Here is an 18,550-nt window from a genome sequence, read left to right as displayed (position 1 = left end):
TGACCAGTGTTTTCTATGAAAATAGTATTGCTTCATATTTTGACGCTTTAATTTGTGACTTACATTTCGTTTGCGTGCCTGTATATGTGGTATGTATCTGTGAACTTGTATTATATGGAGCAGGCTTAGATAATGTGCTTCAATATTTATGTCAACCTAGTGAGTATTATTTGTTTTGAGTGCAGGTCTTGTCTCCATGACAACTGGATACCCATACATTGTTACACGTGTTCGTGAAGATGTTACCATGACCATGAAGCCAAAGAATGTCAGCTTCGTATATTTTGTATGGCTGAATGGTTCGGTAGCTGAGAGACTGTTACTGGTCCAGCCCAGGACACACCGTGTAAAGGTAATTAACAGCAGTCACACCGGCTACAGGACCAGGATCAGATACACCGGGGAGGACTCACCATTACAGACCGGACAGCTGAGGTTTACCACCTACAATGTTACTGTACAGGATGCTGGTACTTACTACTGTCAGAGAATCAATGGACAGGAAGTTACTGGATGTAGACAGGTCCTCGTTGTAGTACGTGAGTAGTATATGAAGAATAAAGGTTGACTGTTGCAATGCATCTCCAACATGACTGAATAGCTGTTTAACCTTCTATTGCCAATAGTGAAAGCTGAGGAGAGGAAATTATCGTATGCTGGTATATAGCGACATGGGTCCGAATATGTGTGTGTTAGTGTGCAGTGAGTGTGTACATGTGTGCATTGTGTGTGAGCATGTGTGTAGTGTATGGAATAATGCTTAAAGCCGCGTCAGTTCGCAGCTAGTCGCAGCAACACCGGCAGTCACAGAAATAATCACAGACCAGTGAGTTTCTCCATTATGTAATATCATATGAGGCCAGCATTAGTCTGTCTCACAGTCCCTGAAGACATTATCTTTCTCTACTGTCCAGCCCTCACTGCAATGGTTTAGCCCTAAATGAAGCAAGTCTTGATTTTCCTCGGGTTCAGGTCTAGTCTGTCTTGGGCGCGTTTTCAGTTTAAATGGGTATACAATCAAAAATTTATATATTCACAGGCAAAACGTTAATGCCAGGCTAACATATAATATACACTATGTACATAACATTAAAACACATCTGATGAACATGCCTTCATAATAAACAGAGGGCGTATACATGTATTACGCCATGCAATATAACACAGGTCACTTTCGTGATTACATGTTTACAGTGATCAACAAAATGAACGTTGCGTAAAGAGTTTTAGAGCTGAAATGGATAGAATTATTATCGCACGTTATCGGAAATGAGCGGTCAATGTAGCTTGCTAATGTCTGTAAAATGCTTGATGAGGGTCATTATCCATCCCGTTGTTAGGTGACGTCATAAGTAGCTCAGCAGTTGAAGTTCAATCACCTACGGCTCGTTTGAACCTGAGCTCATTATTGACAATATAATTATCACATTCGTCACATACACATGTGTCATCATGCACTTTCTTGCTTGTGCCAACCATCACAATCGTTCCATAAATTACAACACAGCAATAAAAATATCGACTGGAAGGCTAACGTTGTTGAGCACTGAAAACAGTGACGTCATCTGTGCTGTGTCTATATTTGTAAAATGTGTGTCATTGATCTTCGTCGTTTGTTGTTAGCAGTAAATGCTTCTAAACCGATGCCGTTGCTTGTGTTCTTTTTCACTAAAAATTATATTTATTTTAGATATAATAACGGTAACGCTAATTGTCAGGGCATTATCATTTACAGGATCCCTCGGTCCTTTCTAACTGCGCTCCTTCGTCGGGCATTTAGTGAAAGACCTCGGGCTTTCGCAAATGATATGCCCTGAAAATAGCGCTACCTTAAAATAACATGTGGCCTAATGGTGAAAATAGGGGATAATTGTACTGTGTTTGACGGACTGGGCATATGTACCGTAGGTTATATAACTTCGTAACGTCCCTAATTCGTCAACCACAGTACATTATCCCAATTCTAATTCAACTCGTTTTATGCTTTTTTTTAGTGAAAACAAAATTATTTTTTAAAATCAGGTCAAAGTTCCCCTAGCTCAAAGGTTAATCATATCACTCCATGAACTAAGACAATCACCAGACAAATTAGTTCCCTTCAGCACGGTTGTTATGTTCACACTGACTAAGCCTGACTATGATGAATAAATCATAGTGTTACAGTTAAAATAAAATGGAATTAACATGAAACCGCCCTCTGGTTATCAGAAATGAGCGGACCGCTGTAAATGATAATGGTCCTTTGATTCCTTACCGACGGACCGTTACAGTTCTTTAGTCAAATGACGTTATAGTGGTTGACGTGACACTCCATAATGACGTCATGAATCTTGTTCCATGATCTAACAATGATGGGTGAACAGCCCGTTGCAAGTAAATTGTTTGATCTTACAACAAAATTTATGATACTGCGCTGTCTTTCCATCCATTTTTTGCGGGATAGGTGAGTTACCTGACCTAATGCTTCTGCAAATGTATACAAAATATGAAAAAAACAGCGTTACCCTGACAGTGTTGGGATTCATTCAAAGGTCGGAAATTCATAGCATTGATCAGTCAGAAGTCGTGTTACATACTAAGCTGAATTAGAATATACTAAAAATATTGTACAACGAAACCTATCTTGTGGGTGACACGGGACTGTGTCCACACATCCAGCATCCGCACAGTCAACGTATGCAATAACCTCGCGTAAGTGCCATACACTGGTCAAATGTATTCATACTTATAGGATAGAGAAAATAGTACCAAACACGAACTACTACAATTTGTTAAATGATATTCCGAGTGCTGAGTTTTATTTGGTTTACAAGCATATTAATACCTGTTGTGTTCAATGATTAAAGGTCACATGCAACCAAAAAATCAAACATAATTAAAACACATTCATCACTTATTCATGATATGTAATATACATTGCTGCTTTTACAAAAAAGAAATAAACAAAATTATAAGTGTACAATCGCGATTCAAAAGTGCAATATGTTGTACTTGGACTTACTTCCCCCGAAACGAAGTCCTCGGGAGACCGAACCCAGTCTTAGCACCTGGATGTGCACTCAGGAGTAACGACGGCTTCTGATTGGCTGTTTCATTTGCTGATATGCTGAGGGTTCATTGTGTGTACAGACAGATGATCTGATTGATGGGCATTTTAGAAGTATAACGAGTCACAAGAAAGTAAGATTCTTTATGGATAACAACTTCTTTTTGTGTACTTGATGCGTCGTTTCAGTATGGATTCATATAATGTTGTCAAACAAAATCATACACACTAAAACAAGTCGTTATCCATGAAGAATGTATATAGAGATGTTGGGTTTGGAAAACACATGAATTCTCTGAATTTGCGCTCGATCCAATCAAAAATCATGTCAGTAGAGATGGTAAACTACTGCGTGGCTGGAATCTGTCATTCGTCCAAGTACAAAGCATGACTTGAAACTGACAAGAGTTTGCATCAGTTATATCTCGCAGTCTCGCGTTCACGTGCTTTTGTGTCCATGGCCCATACAGTTCCAGGTAATGATTTCTGAGATCGCGACATTTGACAGATCTCGTGATTTCGCTATCTCGCGATCTCGTGCTTTTGCAGGAGTTGCCCGTACTCTTCTATTTTATGTACCGATCTCAATAAACATACGAACGCGAGAACACTTGATTGCGGGATGGCCTAAATGGGGCCACCGGGTACTACTAAAACTGGAATGCAGAATAATAAAACGAAATCTGAATTCCAGGTATGGTTTGGTTGAAAATGTATAGTTAACGATGAAAAACCAACATTCATAACATACCGAGAGTCCCAGAGAAAAGATACTATCTTGTTGTTATGTGTTGTCTAGCTGTGTGAGAAGGTTCCTTACTTCTCTTAGCTTGTGAGGGTGTGACATCCTGGGGTCCTGGGCAGGAAGTGACAGTGTTTTGACAGCTTTTCTTTCCTTAATTAAAACTCTTGGGGTTTCCTAATTAACCTTTATTGTCTCATGCTGAATCAGCACGTTTATGTTAAAGAAGAGTGGCCATGGGCAACTGTGAAATGATTATTAATATGTCTTAAAAGAAATATGTTAAATCACAACATTTTGTACTATGTTATAAAGGATCAAACCAAGCATTCGCACGTACAAAAATCGTATGTATTTCCACTGTATTCTGAAAAGCATAAATTGAGCCGAAAGCCGTTAGCCCGCGAGTATGCAAATGCATAAATTTACTAGTACACATGACAGACAAAATGCAATTATATCTACCTAAATAAAACTTAATAGAGCATGTGCCAACAAGTTTGCTCAAAGCACAGCACTCTTTTCTGTATAGTCTCAACAGACACACTATATCACAAGCGTTCTGTCCGGCTTGGCACGTTCCTTCAGAAGCATCTTTGACCTCTCAAATGTATCTTCAAGTGTATTTCAAGCCATAGATTGGAATCATATTTACGTAAACATCTGTAGATATGATACCAATCTAGGGATTTAACTACAATTCAAGATCCATGTTCTAGATTTAAGCTTTGAGAGCTCGGCCCTAGCCGAAGTAATATTTTGGGGGTTCTAAATAAATGAAAGTATGTCTGTAAGTATCCTGACAAATTTCAGCTCATGTTTATTTAATTCCGCTAAAATCCGTCTTTAGGGACTGTGAGACAAACTAATGATAGCCGTATGTGATATTACGTTATGAGGATTCTCACTGGTCTGTGAATTTTGCTGTAACTGCCGGTCTTGCTGCGAATAGCTGCGAACCGATGCGACCTTAAGCATTATTTTATCGCTCACTGACGTAAATATTTTCCTCAGCTTCCAGACACTTTCATGATTTTACTTATATTTGACACTTAAGTTCACTATTTCGTTTGTTAAAGTATAATGAACATGTTGAGGATTCTGAAGTACATAGGAAATTCTATCAACGGGAGCGGGCTTATATACACTACCATACACTTCGTTATGCAAATTACAAAGGATTTTCAAGCTATGTCATGAATTCACAATTAATTTTGTCTGGCAGCGTGACACAATTCATAGGAAAGCACACCAAACGCAGAAGAATGTGTCGTAGCACAAAGGAGCGTAATTGATCGTGATAGAACGTGGACACTATTCGTTGTATTGCGAGCGCCAGTAAACAACAACACCAACGCTTCAATACAGACACGGCGAGAGCCGGACGTTTAATGAAAAAAACAAAACAAAACAAGGGAATAGGATAGCATAGGAAACGAAACGAAACGTAGTGGCGGTGATAAAACGTTCATAGAAGCGCAATGAAGATTGATAACGATCTCTTATTAACCTATCTCCGATTTTGTCTGCAGTAAACTAGGTTTCTTCCATAATCAGGTAGTGCTCTGCTGTGACGTTGCACTGATCATTTCTAAACCTAGGACCCGTGAAGGTCCCGGGGTAGAATAGGCCTCCAGCAACCCATGCTTGCCATAAAAGGCGACTCAGCTGGTCGTAAGAGGCGACTAACGAGATCGGGTGGTCACATGTCATCGGTTCCCAAATGCGCAGATCGATGCTCATGTTGTTGATCACTGGATTGTCTGGTCCAGACTCAATTATTTACAGACCACCGCCATATAGCTGTAATATTGCTGAGTGCGGCGTAAAACTAAACTCACTCAATCTAAACCTAGGTTTTGAAGAACACGTTTTGAAATCTCATGTCAGGTTACATTTGGACCATGTCATAATTTAGGCTTGGAAATGGTCATTATTTAACCAAATGAAAGGTGGAATGACCATGCTTTTTATGACAGATACAGCTATCACAAAATATTACATTACTGAAAACTTTCAAAATACAGGGGATCAGGTAGTCAGGCTCGCTGACTTGCTTGACACATGTCATCGGTTCCCAGTTGGACAGATCTCTGCTCATGTTGTTGCTCATTAGATTGTCTGGTCCAGACTCGATTATTTGCAGACCGCTTCCAAATAGCTGGAATATTGGTGAGTGCGGCGTAAAACTATACTCACTCACACACTCCAAAATACAGCTGGTAACTGGTTTGGAATCCGCAACCGTTCGCTCTCTTGCGTGGAGGTTTTATCCACTAGACTACGAAGGATACCAGAGAAGAATGAGCAGCCGCACGTGCAGGGCACGTTTAGCACGTGTTATGAACGTGCAAGACAAGGTTTTGAATGCCAGGCTGATCCATCATGAGGGCTGTTCCATCAATATAGTGTTCACACAAGAAAAATTGCACAAATCTGAATTAATACAAACTAGTATTTGTGTTTTACATTCATGACTGTTCAAATTTGGATAAAATACTCCTCCTCGGGTTTGGTAGCATATGTAACCCTACTACTAGACTGTGATTTCAAAAACACGAGAACGCGAGATGGCGACACTTGACAAATCTCGCGATCTCGCAATATCGCGTTCTCGTAGTTTTGGTTTCATTTACCTATTCAGTTCTATGTAATCATTAGCAAAAACACGAGAACGCGAGATTGCGACAATTGAAAAGTCTCGCGATCTTGCATTCTCGTGCTTTTGTACCAATTGCATAAAATTATACAGTTCTAGATAGCCATTTTCAAAAACACGAGAACGCGAGAACACAAGATTGCGACACTTGACAAATCTCGCGATCTCGCAATGTCGCGTTCTCGTGCTTTTGTACCAATTGCCTATACAGTTCTAGATACCCATTTTCAAAAACACGAGAACGCGAGAACACGAGATCTCGCGATCTCGCAATGTCGCGTTCTCGTGCTTTTGTACCAATTGCATATACAGTTCTAGATAGCCATTTTCAAAAACACGAGAACGCGAGGACGTGAGAACGCGAGATTGCGACACTTGACAAATCTCGCGATCTCGCAATCTCGCAATCTCGCGCTTTTCTGCCAGTTACCTATACAGTCATGTTGAATTGAGATCACGGGTAGCTCAGAGAGGTTGATTAATTTCTAAAAAGCATGGAAGACGGAAGGAATATTAAACCACATTTACTTTTTTGTAGGCGAACTTTTTTGGGTACCTGTGTAAATTACTGTCGTACGATACGTTTGTGGAGTATTTCACCAAGCAAAGAACGTATGGTGTAATAGGGATGAATTAAGTGGTTGCACATTGTGTACACAAAAAAATAAATAATAGGCATATATTATCTTATATCAGGATATAGTGGTCTCGTAGACCACGAATGCTTTATGTATTTAAGCTGCAAATAGTTGTCAGCTGCCTCTTTTCTTTTAGTTTCATTTACAATTCTGTGTCACAGTTAGATCAGAGTCAAAGGTTAGTTGCTATGCATTTTAATTGTGACACACATAGTCAATTAAACCCTAATATTAATCAATACACAAAGTAGGTACAAATGTGCTCATGGTAAACAAAACAAAAGTCAATATACAGCGTACCATTTAACTTGTATGAATCAGTTTGAATCATTTATGGTTAAGTTGTTTACTGATTAGTCAATATGCTGGCTAGAGTTCTTGTTTGCTATCTAGTTTCTGTATCTTCAAAGATTGATCTATCTCATCTAGCATGTATATATTATATACTTGACACAGATTACATTTGATCAGTGTGTTGTACATATATGCGTTTAATGCATGCGTTGACTGTGGTGTTGTTGGATATGCAGACCCACTCTCGTGTCACTCACATGTTATAGGTTTCTTTGTACAATATCTTTCGCGTTACCCCCAGGTTCTGTACACAGTATCTCTAGTCCATTTCAGTATTATACTATGTATTAATATAAATATTTTTGCTAACTCTCGTTTTGTATATCACTGTAAACCTGTGATAACGTAAGTCATCTGTGCTATATTGCGGCGCTTAATCACTGTACGTGCACCTTTATGCATTAATATGCATTTACGAGGATGATGATTATGACGACAAGTTCATTAGATGTGATGCTATGTTATGCATATTGTGTATATTTGTGTTATAACAGAGAGCCTTCTTCCACCCCGATATGGAACAGTTATGTCACTCATAACCCGTAGTCTGCGTTAATAAAGCATTGGACTCACTGTGTCATGGCCGCTACAGGAACACAAATATTAGCGACACAAATGTATTTCTATTTCTTGGAGCCAGGAGACAAAGAACTGTGTAAGTCAGGATGTTTTGCAGTCAGGAGGGAGCGGAAGACAAACTAGTATTTTGGGCCGAAAGTAGTTAATATGGTGTCGAATAAACACCAGACAAGCACATTTTAGCAGCCTGCTACACACTACTAGCATAGACTAAGGCTTTGTCTGTGAATATATAATTTTGATTGTGACAAATAGATTGGTATAAAATGAAAAGGAGTTCAAGGGAGACCAGACCTGAACCTGACCTGATGAAATCTATACTTGTTTCACTTAGGGCTTAAGCATTGCACTGAGGGTTAGGCAGTAGGGAAAATATTGTGTTTAGGGACTGTGAGACAGACTAATGCTAGCTTTACATGAGATTACATCATGTAGAAAAGCCCAGGTCAGTGATTAGTTCTATACAGTGTAGCTGCGAATAGTCGCGAATTGATGCGGCTTTATCCAATAGTTTATCACTCACTGACGTTAACCTTTTCCAGCTTCAGCACACTTTAGTGTTTCTGCTTATATTTGACATCCATGTTCACGATTTCGTTTATTAAATTATATCGAACATGTTCTGGATTTTGAAGTACATAAGAAATTATAACAACAGCAGCGGGCTTACATACACTACAAAGGATTTTCAAGCATTGTCATAAATTTGTTAAATGCTTGGGCAGTAAAAAGCGTGAATGAAGCATGACCACAACGCTACTAACATGCGCATGCGCTTTGACCTCGAGATAATGCGCATGCGCAACACCAACGTCTAAAACGCGAGATCGTGAGATCGCGAGAATGCGAGAAAATGAAACGTCGCATTCTCGTTTTCTCGTGATTTCGTGTTTTTGTGGCCTTATTTGACAAGTCGAGTTTGCGAGTTTGCGAGATCTGACAGCATGTACAAATGTCGAATTCTCATGTTATCGACTTTTGACAGAAACGTGCTCTGTACCAAAAACACGAGAATGCGAGATCGCGAGAACGCGAGATTTTGGCCAAATCTCACGTTCACGCGATCTCGCATTCTCGCACTTTTGGCTTTTTTAAAATTGCTTCCAAAGGTCGAGATCGCGAGAATGCCCCTTACAGTATTCCATAGTATTGTGTGTACATGTGTGCATTGTGTGTGTGCATGTGTGCATTGTGTGTGCATGGGTATATTGTGTGTGTATTGTGTGTGTGTATTGTGTGTGGTATTTATGTCAACTATTCCAGAGATATGCTGGTTCTTCTGTATTTATCATAAAGCCAACGGATATTTTCGGTATCCCTTGCGGTCATATGCATATACCGATGCAAATTAGAGAGGTCATATGCAAATTTTAGTGACTACTTTCACACTGTAAACAAACACGCCCATCTATTGGCGATCGTGTCCAGATTGACGGCCGTGCACTGTGAGTGCCTTGATGAGAGAAAATTGTTGTCTCGTAATGAGAGATATGATCTCTCTAATTTACATCTGAGAACTAGTGGTTCGGGGTCAGATCCGTTCTTTTTCATGATGCCGATGAGTAATTTACACATGAGACTGGAGAGTTCATAAGGGGTATTGTTTCGATGGGGAGAACATTATATTTGTTGTTCAAAAGTTTAACTGAAAGTTTCCCAAATTCCATATGTGTTTCTTGTCATTTTTCAAACTAAGTTAATATTTGGTGACAACAATACGTTCTTTAACATAAAAGTTGACTGGGAACTACATAATGTAACGCAGTCAAATGAGTGATCATTAGAAAACTGAGCTTGTGACGTCACGCATTACTACGCACAAGGGTCGCTAAATACAATGTTTATTCCCAGTGCAGGATATTAACCATGCCAAAAGACATATATAAGCCGACAAAGAAGCTTTATCGCAGGTTAACATGAATAAGTGTATCCGAGTGCACCAGTCTTGCATCTTTTACCGCCTCTCTATGGAAAATACTGTTAACTCGATTCAGTAAGTAGTTGCGCGGTAACTATCATATTTAATCAACAAAACGGTTTCAAGCATTAAGATCCAGTCAAAACGTATTCCCTGTTGTAACTGTGGAACACTGAGTGAGTGAGTGAGTGAGGATCCTTGGCGTGACGAGGGAACACTTAAACTGTTTAACATTTAATAGATGGAAAATTAATGAACAAGTATAGAGGATTTAGTAAAAACATTGACATTGTAGTACATTGACACAAGCGTTAAGGTTAAGGTCTTTGCTATATTTTTTCACAGAGAGGCCAACCACACCTACCATCACCGGCCCTGCCTCACCTGTATCAGGTGAGAATGTCACCCTTACATGTTCCTCCACCTCCCGGAGTCTACCCCCGGACCACCCCCTACTGACCATGACCTACATCTGGAGAAGGGACAGGACCCTGCTAGAATCTGGTGATGAGTCTCCTACAGGTGGAGATGACCTGACAATAATTCACGCCAGCAGAGAGAACTGGGGAGACATCTACAGTTGCCAGGCTGTGGAGGAGGGACTGAAGTCTGACTGGAGCCACGAACATGTGCTGAATGTTCTCTGTGAGTAAGAACCTACCTTGCTTTAGGTAACAGAACCTCGTATTAAGTATCCTTGAAACTCTGCTGAGTCACACTTTTGTGACAAGTTTCTTTCGCAGAAGTTCTGTGTAAACAGAACAGAAATCATTATTGTGAAAGTCCTGATAGGAATGAGCGACAAGTTTGCTTCAATGATCAGTTGAAAGTTTCAAAACTGCGGCTGGACCCCGTTCCTCAAAGCGAACTGTCGTACGTCTGTGGTAAAGTATGGGAATTACGATCGCTTTGAGGAACGGGGCGCTGGTATGATCACCCGGATATGTTGTCAAGAGTTGCGCATAGCAACAGAGTGGGTGGGTGAGTTACAACGGTGTCCCAGCTGTAGACGGTACTTATTGTTAGAGGAAAACAACTTGATACGATCGCGAGACAGGGAGGTTTGCCATTCTTATGAATCCCAAGAGCACAGGCCAAACCAAGCAGCTGGTCTTTATTCAGACATTTACGTCACAGACGGAAACTAGACTTATATCTCAGAAAAAGACTTCCTTCCTAGCTGACCATCTCACATGCATTGCAGATGGACCTGACCAGATACACTTTGACGGCATAAGGGGCAAACTGGAGGAAGGGAAACCTGTAACGACGAGATGTTCTGCTGACTGTAACCCTGCCTGCACTGTAACCTGGTGGGACACATCAAGACAGATGGTGATGACAGGACACAGGAAGGCTGTGTTGTCTATACCAGCTGTAGATGTGTCTGTGTCTAGACAGTACATGTGTCACGTCAACAACACACATGGGAGTGCATCACGGAACCTGACACTGGATGTCTTCTGTAAGTCAACACTTCTATAATAGAATCTATAACATACAGCCTGTCTTTTGGATGACATCTGCCCTTCCATTCACCTTAACGTGATGAAACAGCTGCGAGAACACCAACGGCAGTGGTACCCAACGATTCAAAATCATTAGCCGTATCAACTCGTAATATTGATAAGAACGTCAATCAAATGTCAATATCACGACAATGTTTTTGTAAAATCAAAAAGCAGCCAAGCGGCACAGATGCCTCCTAATCTTCCCTTTATATGTGACACCAAATTCGACACTTTTCCGCCTCTTTAGAACTTCGCCTGCACTAGTTAGATCGCTGATGTTTCCAACGTTGCATGGCCTCCTGTTGAACTGGCGTAGACAGTGAGGTTGATGGGGATGTCCTGTGAGAAAGATTATTTGAGATGAACATCGCATGTGTCAACCCATTAAATATGTCTGAATCAGATTGAAGTCTCATGAAGACCCGTGATGTTACTTGGAAATTGTTGAACGCTGACGTTGCATGGTCTCTTGTAGTGCTGACGTAGAGAGTGACGTTGTTGCATCAACTTGACTGACTCTCTGACTGACTCTCTGACTGACTCTCTGACTGACTGACTGACTGACTGGTTGACTCGCTGACTAACTGGCTGATTAACTGACTGGCTGGTTGACTGTAAAAGCGATGAAGTTCTTAGAATGGTTTTGGATCGTGTCGTTGTTGTGTCAAGTTGACTGACTCTCTGACTGACTGACTGACTGTCTGACTCGCTGACTAACTGGCTGATTGACTGACTGGCTGGTTGACTGTAAAATCGATGAAGTTCTTAGAATGGTTTTGGATCCAATGACTGCATCACTTGCAATTTGACCATTACCGTTGAATCCGTCTGTGAAAATAGATCGATGGGCGTTGTAGCGAGAACGCAACAGGTTGTAATGCAGTTGGAAAGTGTTATTTCAAATGAACTTCTCACCCACCCACCCACTCAATTTCGCAGATACGGGGCAGCCCTGGTTATATTTCTAATCCTGGTGTACATTATATGTCTGGTATTTTGTAAGCACGTCATGTACCTTAAATAAAGCAACGTGTCTTGCATCTTTTTTTTTTCTGATAAGTAAACATGATTATTCTTTACTGAACTGAATATTGTCCAAATTAAATGTTTCAGCACGTGAGGTCACTGAATCTGGTGTCGTTTCCACCGTCCCCGTGACTGCTGTCTGTTCGGTCCTCATCGTGGTCATCGCCGTTGTCGTCATAGTTGTTGTTTGTAGAAAACACAGACGTGGAGGTAATACGGTGTGATGTGATAGCGTCTTGCCTGAGTGTGTGCACGTATACATCGTCACTAAGTTATCCCACTGCACATTTTTATATGTGGTGAATAATGTATGACAGTCAGGGATAAGGGCGAGGTGGTGAGGAAGGGTGAAGGGTGAAGGGGGTGGGGTGAGGAAGGGTGAAGGGTGAAGGGGGTGGGTGGCGAGGAGGGATGGTGGGGGTTGTGGGGGTTGTGGGTGGCTGGGTGGGGTTTGGGGACAGGGGGTGGATGGGTGGGGTGAATGAGGTGTCTAGAGCAAAGCATATAACAATACATTTGTATGTAGCGCCTGATGTCTAGATGTCTATTTGCACTCACACTCAGTAGAAAGCTAGCTAATAAGTATTTCCATTCATACTGACATTTTCGACGATATGATCATTTTGTCCTATCTATAGTGACTGATCCTGTTTAGGTCTGATTTGCAACGTGTCTGTGGTGTATCTTGATTAAATGTTAAAGTGTCCTTGATGGTGACAATTCACCAAGGAAGAAGACTAAGTCTCTTGTTGGGAGATGGAATCTGAGACCGGCCTTTAAGGAAGAGTCTGAGAGAGAGGATAGATTGTAAGAGAAGGCGGTGCAAGTATACTGAACTAATTTAGAAACGCACCACTGAGATAAAATGTTTAATGTCCGTGGTACACGAAGAAAAGAACTTGTCCCCGTTGACACTGAAATTGTCAATGAGGATTGAAACACAAGTAAAAGCTAAAGTAATCTTTCTCAAATTAGTGCAAAAATGAATTAACGATAACGTTGAAGGGTGTCAAACTTATTTCCAACCGTGGTCAAATGTTTCACACAGTCAATGTCAGTAACGGGTATGGTCATCATTTGCATAAGCCTTCTACAAATGTGGAGGTGTTCATCTCCACCATGCTGGGAACAGAAACGACAGTGGCTCTCAGTATGTATGCGTTTGAGCTGTAGCTCGACCACGACAGACGTGTATATGTGTCCTGTCATGATTACCAGTCTCTCTACAGATCAGTACGCTTCCATCAACCCTGCTGTTACACTTTCCACGTCACTGTGATCCTTCTATACCCCTGACTGAGATGAAATCAGGACTTGTAAAGAGAATACACTCAGTCCTGTTCCTTCAATGAGTGAAGACAATGTGGCGATCTCGGGCTGGACAAATGGTTGTCAAGGGTGTGCTCGATCACGTGTTGTGCCAAAGACAACAATTTGGTGCTGTTGAAAATTTCGGTATCATTTTGATACACAGTTGACTGATCTGACAATGTGTTATGGAAACGCCACGTTTTATGTATTTCTACGTGATTTGCAGGTAAAATGGTCATTTTCAACAAATGGTGGGTCACGTCACCAGACAGAAATGCACGCATTTCTTAGTGTGCATCATGTTTATCTGTCAGAGTCAGATTACTTCAAGCACAGTTTGGGTTCAAAATTCGTTTTACATCTTCGATGATTAATGATAATAAGGGCATGCTGGTGTTTCAGAAGTAGTTCAGTATGGAGTCAAGCCAAGGTGCTTGAAGAGGATATGAATCAACAGTGTGCACATATTTACAGATTTAATGACCTTCAGTCTCCAAGACACTAATTTTAATCGACATTTGTTAAAAGAACATGTCGGTCTACAAATTTCAAGCTGTTTATTTCTAACTATACGGGAAACTTGCTTATCTTATATTTTTCATCTAACATTGCGCATATGTAACTATTTACACAGACTTATTTGTTTCAGGTAAAGGATACACATTTAATCGGTGAGTACCTGCTATCCAGTACAAGTAAGACAAATGACTAAACACCGGACTTAAAACTTGGTAGTATCTGCTATTTTCCAAGTTACTGTAGAAACACTTAATCACAAACACAGTGATTTGATTGGCTATGCTACACTAATCAGTAGCAGTATATATGGAATACTGAACCCAATATGACTTAATAGCACATCGCTAATGAGCTGCTGGTATCACAGGTTTTGTCATTTCAGGCAAATGTTAGAAGATCATTAACTAACCATAACTCAGAACGTGCTTACCCTTTTTGTGAACACATTCATGGATTTAACTGTTACAACTATTTTGTCCTTTGCAAGATTCTGCGTCTAAGGAAAGCGGATTGGGGTTTTTTATATATCCTTTCTACATTTCCTTCCCCCAGCGTTGTCACATACACCCGTGACGCAGACACAGACGGAGGCTACGAGGAGATAGTAGGTTGGTGCTGGACGTCATTGTTGTACTCCACGTCAGTTGATTCAGATGACGTTAAACAGGTCATACGAATTATTAAAGGGGTAGTGTTATGTACAATGTCTGAAAATCAGTCTTGGACTTTTGGTAAGCTGTCAACATACAAAACTAAAGTTGTAGAAGCATTTTCAAATTCTGACAACTATGAGCAGTGATTGACCATACTGAAACTCATGCCGTATGATGTAAATATCGCTTAAACTCTTAAACTTCTAAGTAGAGAAAAATAATAACATCAGTGTGCAATGTATGGGGGTGGTATATACAGATGTGCACAACACATCCGTGATGAAACTTAAAGTTAGTAATTAATTAGTTAATTTTGTATGCATAATTGTTTCCACACACTTTAAACTTTCAGAGAGAGAATGTGCTCGTCATCGGTGAGTATGTTCATCAATCTTCAAGTAAGATGAATAAATATTTCATCACCACATAGGTGTAATTACCCGTGGTAAAGTGGTCTTCATCAACCCATGCTTGTCGCAAAAGCTGACGAACCGGATCGATGCTTATGCTTTTGAACACTGGATTATCTGGCCCAGAACCATTTATTTACAGACCGTCGACATATATCTGTGATATTGCTGCTTGTGGCGTTAAACAACAAACCAACCAGGCAAGAATATACACGATTTGGGGCGTGATATAAATTGAGAGTGTGTCCCAGCTTAATAATTTCCTCTCATTATGCTCACGTTCAATGTTCACTTTCATCAGCCTGGTGTCGTATCACAGGGAAGACGAAAACGATGGGAGCTACCAGGAAATAGAAGGTTGGTGTCTGAAGGTTAACAACTAGCATGATGTGTAACGACTGTGAAACTCGAACTGCCGTATAGGGTACTGATATGTCGAGTAAACGTAGCTCGACTTATCTCCCATCGGAAGGACCCTTGAAGATCTGGTTTAGATAGCCTTCAGATACCCATGCTTGCAATACCCACATGTCATCGGTTCCCATTTGAGCAGATCGGTGGTCATGCTGTTGATCACTGGATTGTCTGGTCGAGACTCGATTAATCACAGACAGTGCATGGGCTGTGAAACACGAACTACCATGTATGGTATAATGAAACGTAGCTCTAACTGTCTAATGTCTGAAGCCTGGAACAGGAGTCGTGTCTCAAACCAAGGAAAGACACCCAAACCCCCGATTATTTAGTTTGAAATAGCCATAATAGAATAGCTACAACATTGTAAATAGAGTCAAATTCGTTGATATTCTAGATGTCCCAATACTTAAGACATTTTTCAGTGTTCAAGCAGAAATTGGTGATGGGTCGTGTTGGGGAAAAGGATCCACTAGTTTGGACAGCTGTAACGGTCATCCCGAATGATTCGTCCTTATTCATGGCTTGCTTACTTTATTGCTTTACCGTTCCTGTAGAGAAAAAATACTATTTTCTCAGTTTAAAAACATTATTTATGCCATAAAGTTGATTAATGCTTTAATAGGAACAAGAAAATACTCCATGGTGAATACGTCGCTGTATTGTCACTTGAATTGTCATACTTAACACAGATATGTGTCATCTTATATGTGTCTTATATCAGAGGGTGAAGCAAACGTAGACGACATCGTCCCTGTCGTAGCTGTCTACTCCGTTATGCTGACTGCTGTGGCAGTTGTGGTGGCAGCAGTCGCTGCTCTTGTCTTCAAGGACATAAAAGGTACAAAGAATGCATGAATAATTTTGCATGCAATGTAAGTGTCAACCCCCTTCAATTCCCAACACACCACAGCCGACACAATATTACCCCAACGTGCACGATCTGGTCAGAACCTGTCTTATACAACCATGCATGTTACAACAGGTTACAATCTGGGTGTTCTCGACATATTTCAGACAAGCGTAGTATTGGTGGGATATTGCTGAAAGCAGCGTCGAACAGTATGGGAGCATATCCGCGGTTCACCTTCATGTGCTGCAAAAGTTTGTCCTCATTTTAGTTTGTAAATGTTGTTTTGATTTTTTGATTCAGTACGGAAGTTGTCGGTAGGCCACTGGATAAGGTGTTCACGCCAAAGACTTAGGTTCGATTCCCCACATGGTTATCATGAAGCACAATTGTGGTGTTCTGGTTTTGGTGATGTTGATGGACTATTCTAAAAGCGACTTATTCTTTACTGTTACTCTGTGTGGACGAACCGATCTGTTCAGAAATGTTCAAGTTTGTCTTTTGTTTTACTTGCAGAGAACCAGGACAACAGGTACATGTTTTTACGTTTTCATCTGGACTCGTATGTCAGACATCGTAATAACCAGAGAACAAGTCAGCATATTAACGATTGTTGTCTTTGGTGTGAAACACCATTTACTCAACTTACTTCAGAAATCTTAGACTATAAGCCTTCACAGATTAACTGTGGAAATGACTGAAAAAGTAACAATTGTATCTATGTAACTTATGCACAGTTTGTTAAAAAAGGGTAGGAAATGTATGATCATGGTTGAAGTGGGAGGTGATTTCCATTGCACACTACTTGAAAGAAAAATGCAGGCACTTATGGACAAGTCAAAATTAAGGGCAATATAAGCGTAATGTTGTAATTACAGATGTGGCGACTACCTTACTGTGATGGCAGAGAGATTAAGCATCGACTTCAGTGATGTACCTCGTGCTTCCAACAACGATTTCTTACCTCTACATGATTACGAGCTACCCCTGAGGGAACAGTTCCACATCTATACGTCTCTCTATCCTTCATCTTCCTCAGCACATGGCAACAGTACCAGGTGAAGCCTATACTGACATTTCAGTTCCACATCTACACGTCTCACCACTCTTCATCTTCCTCAACAGAGGACCACAGTACCAGGTGAAGCCTAAACTGACGGAACAGTTCCACATCTATACGTCTCTCCACTCTTCAACTTCTTCCACAGAACCTATACAGTTTAACACCTCAGCTAGCTCATCATTTCAGCTGGAAAAACAAGAGTACTCCACTTGCTACACACCCAATAAGAGAAAATGTTTTCCACGATTGCCTCTTTTACAGAGGTACTCTTAAAGAGGACTGTACCGATATCCACAGAAATGTGAGATTTGTTCCTGCTTGTCCTTTACATACCCGGCGAATGCTGATGTCTGTACAACGCCATGATGTATGCAGTTACCGAACAGTATGTCCTTTCAGAAAACGGACGCTTGTGAGGAAAAGCTTTGAGCTTTACTCACAGTATATCATAGCATATCAACAACACTGACTTGGCAAAAACAGTTTTGATCAATCAATAAAGCTGTACCTTTCATTTTCATTTCATAACATTTATGTTTTATTTCATCAACATCGATAATGTGAAAACACATTTTTTCAATCAGTATAGCAGCTTTAACCTGTTTTTTTCAAAAAGACTATACTCTTACGCTTTCTGAACACACTGCCCAATATAATATCAAACACTGCACACCTAATAGTATTTTGAAGATACTGTTGAAGAGGTGGAGTGTTGGTTTTCCATGAAATTAGGTGGTCTATTTAAGGGGTCTACACAAGGTCAAGAAATGTTGGGAGAAACGTGTAACTCTGGATGGTGACAATGTAAAGATGTCTTAAGGACCAACAATCAAAACTGAAGTTTCTACTATGAAAAC

At 40.5% G+C, this 18,550-nt stretch overlaps 1 pseudogene; it reads left to right on the top strand.

Moving 5' to 3' along the window:
* The first annotated feature begins 247 nt into the window (after positions 1-247).
* On the top strand, positions 248-17,704 carry LOC137261937 (carcinoembryonic antigen-related cell adhesion molecule 1-like; annotated as a pseudogene).
* The last annotated feature ends 846 nt before the right edge of the window (positions 17,705-18,550 follow it).

The sequence above is a fragment of the Haliotis asinina genome, chromosome 1 (assembly GCF_037392515.1).
Source record: "Haliotis asinina isolate JCU_RB_2024 chromosome 1, JCU_Hal_asi_v2, whole genome shotgun sequence".
NCBI classification, from domain to species: Eukaryota; Metazoa; Mollusca; class Gastropoda; order Lepetellida; family Haliotidae; genus Haliotis; species Haliotis asinina.
Note: the sequence above shows the minus strand (reverse complement) of the source record. Positions and strands in the feature narration are given on the sequence as shown.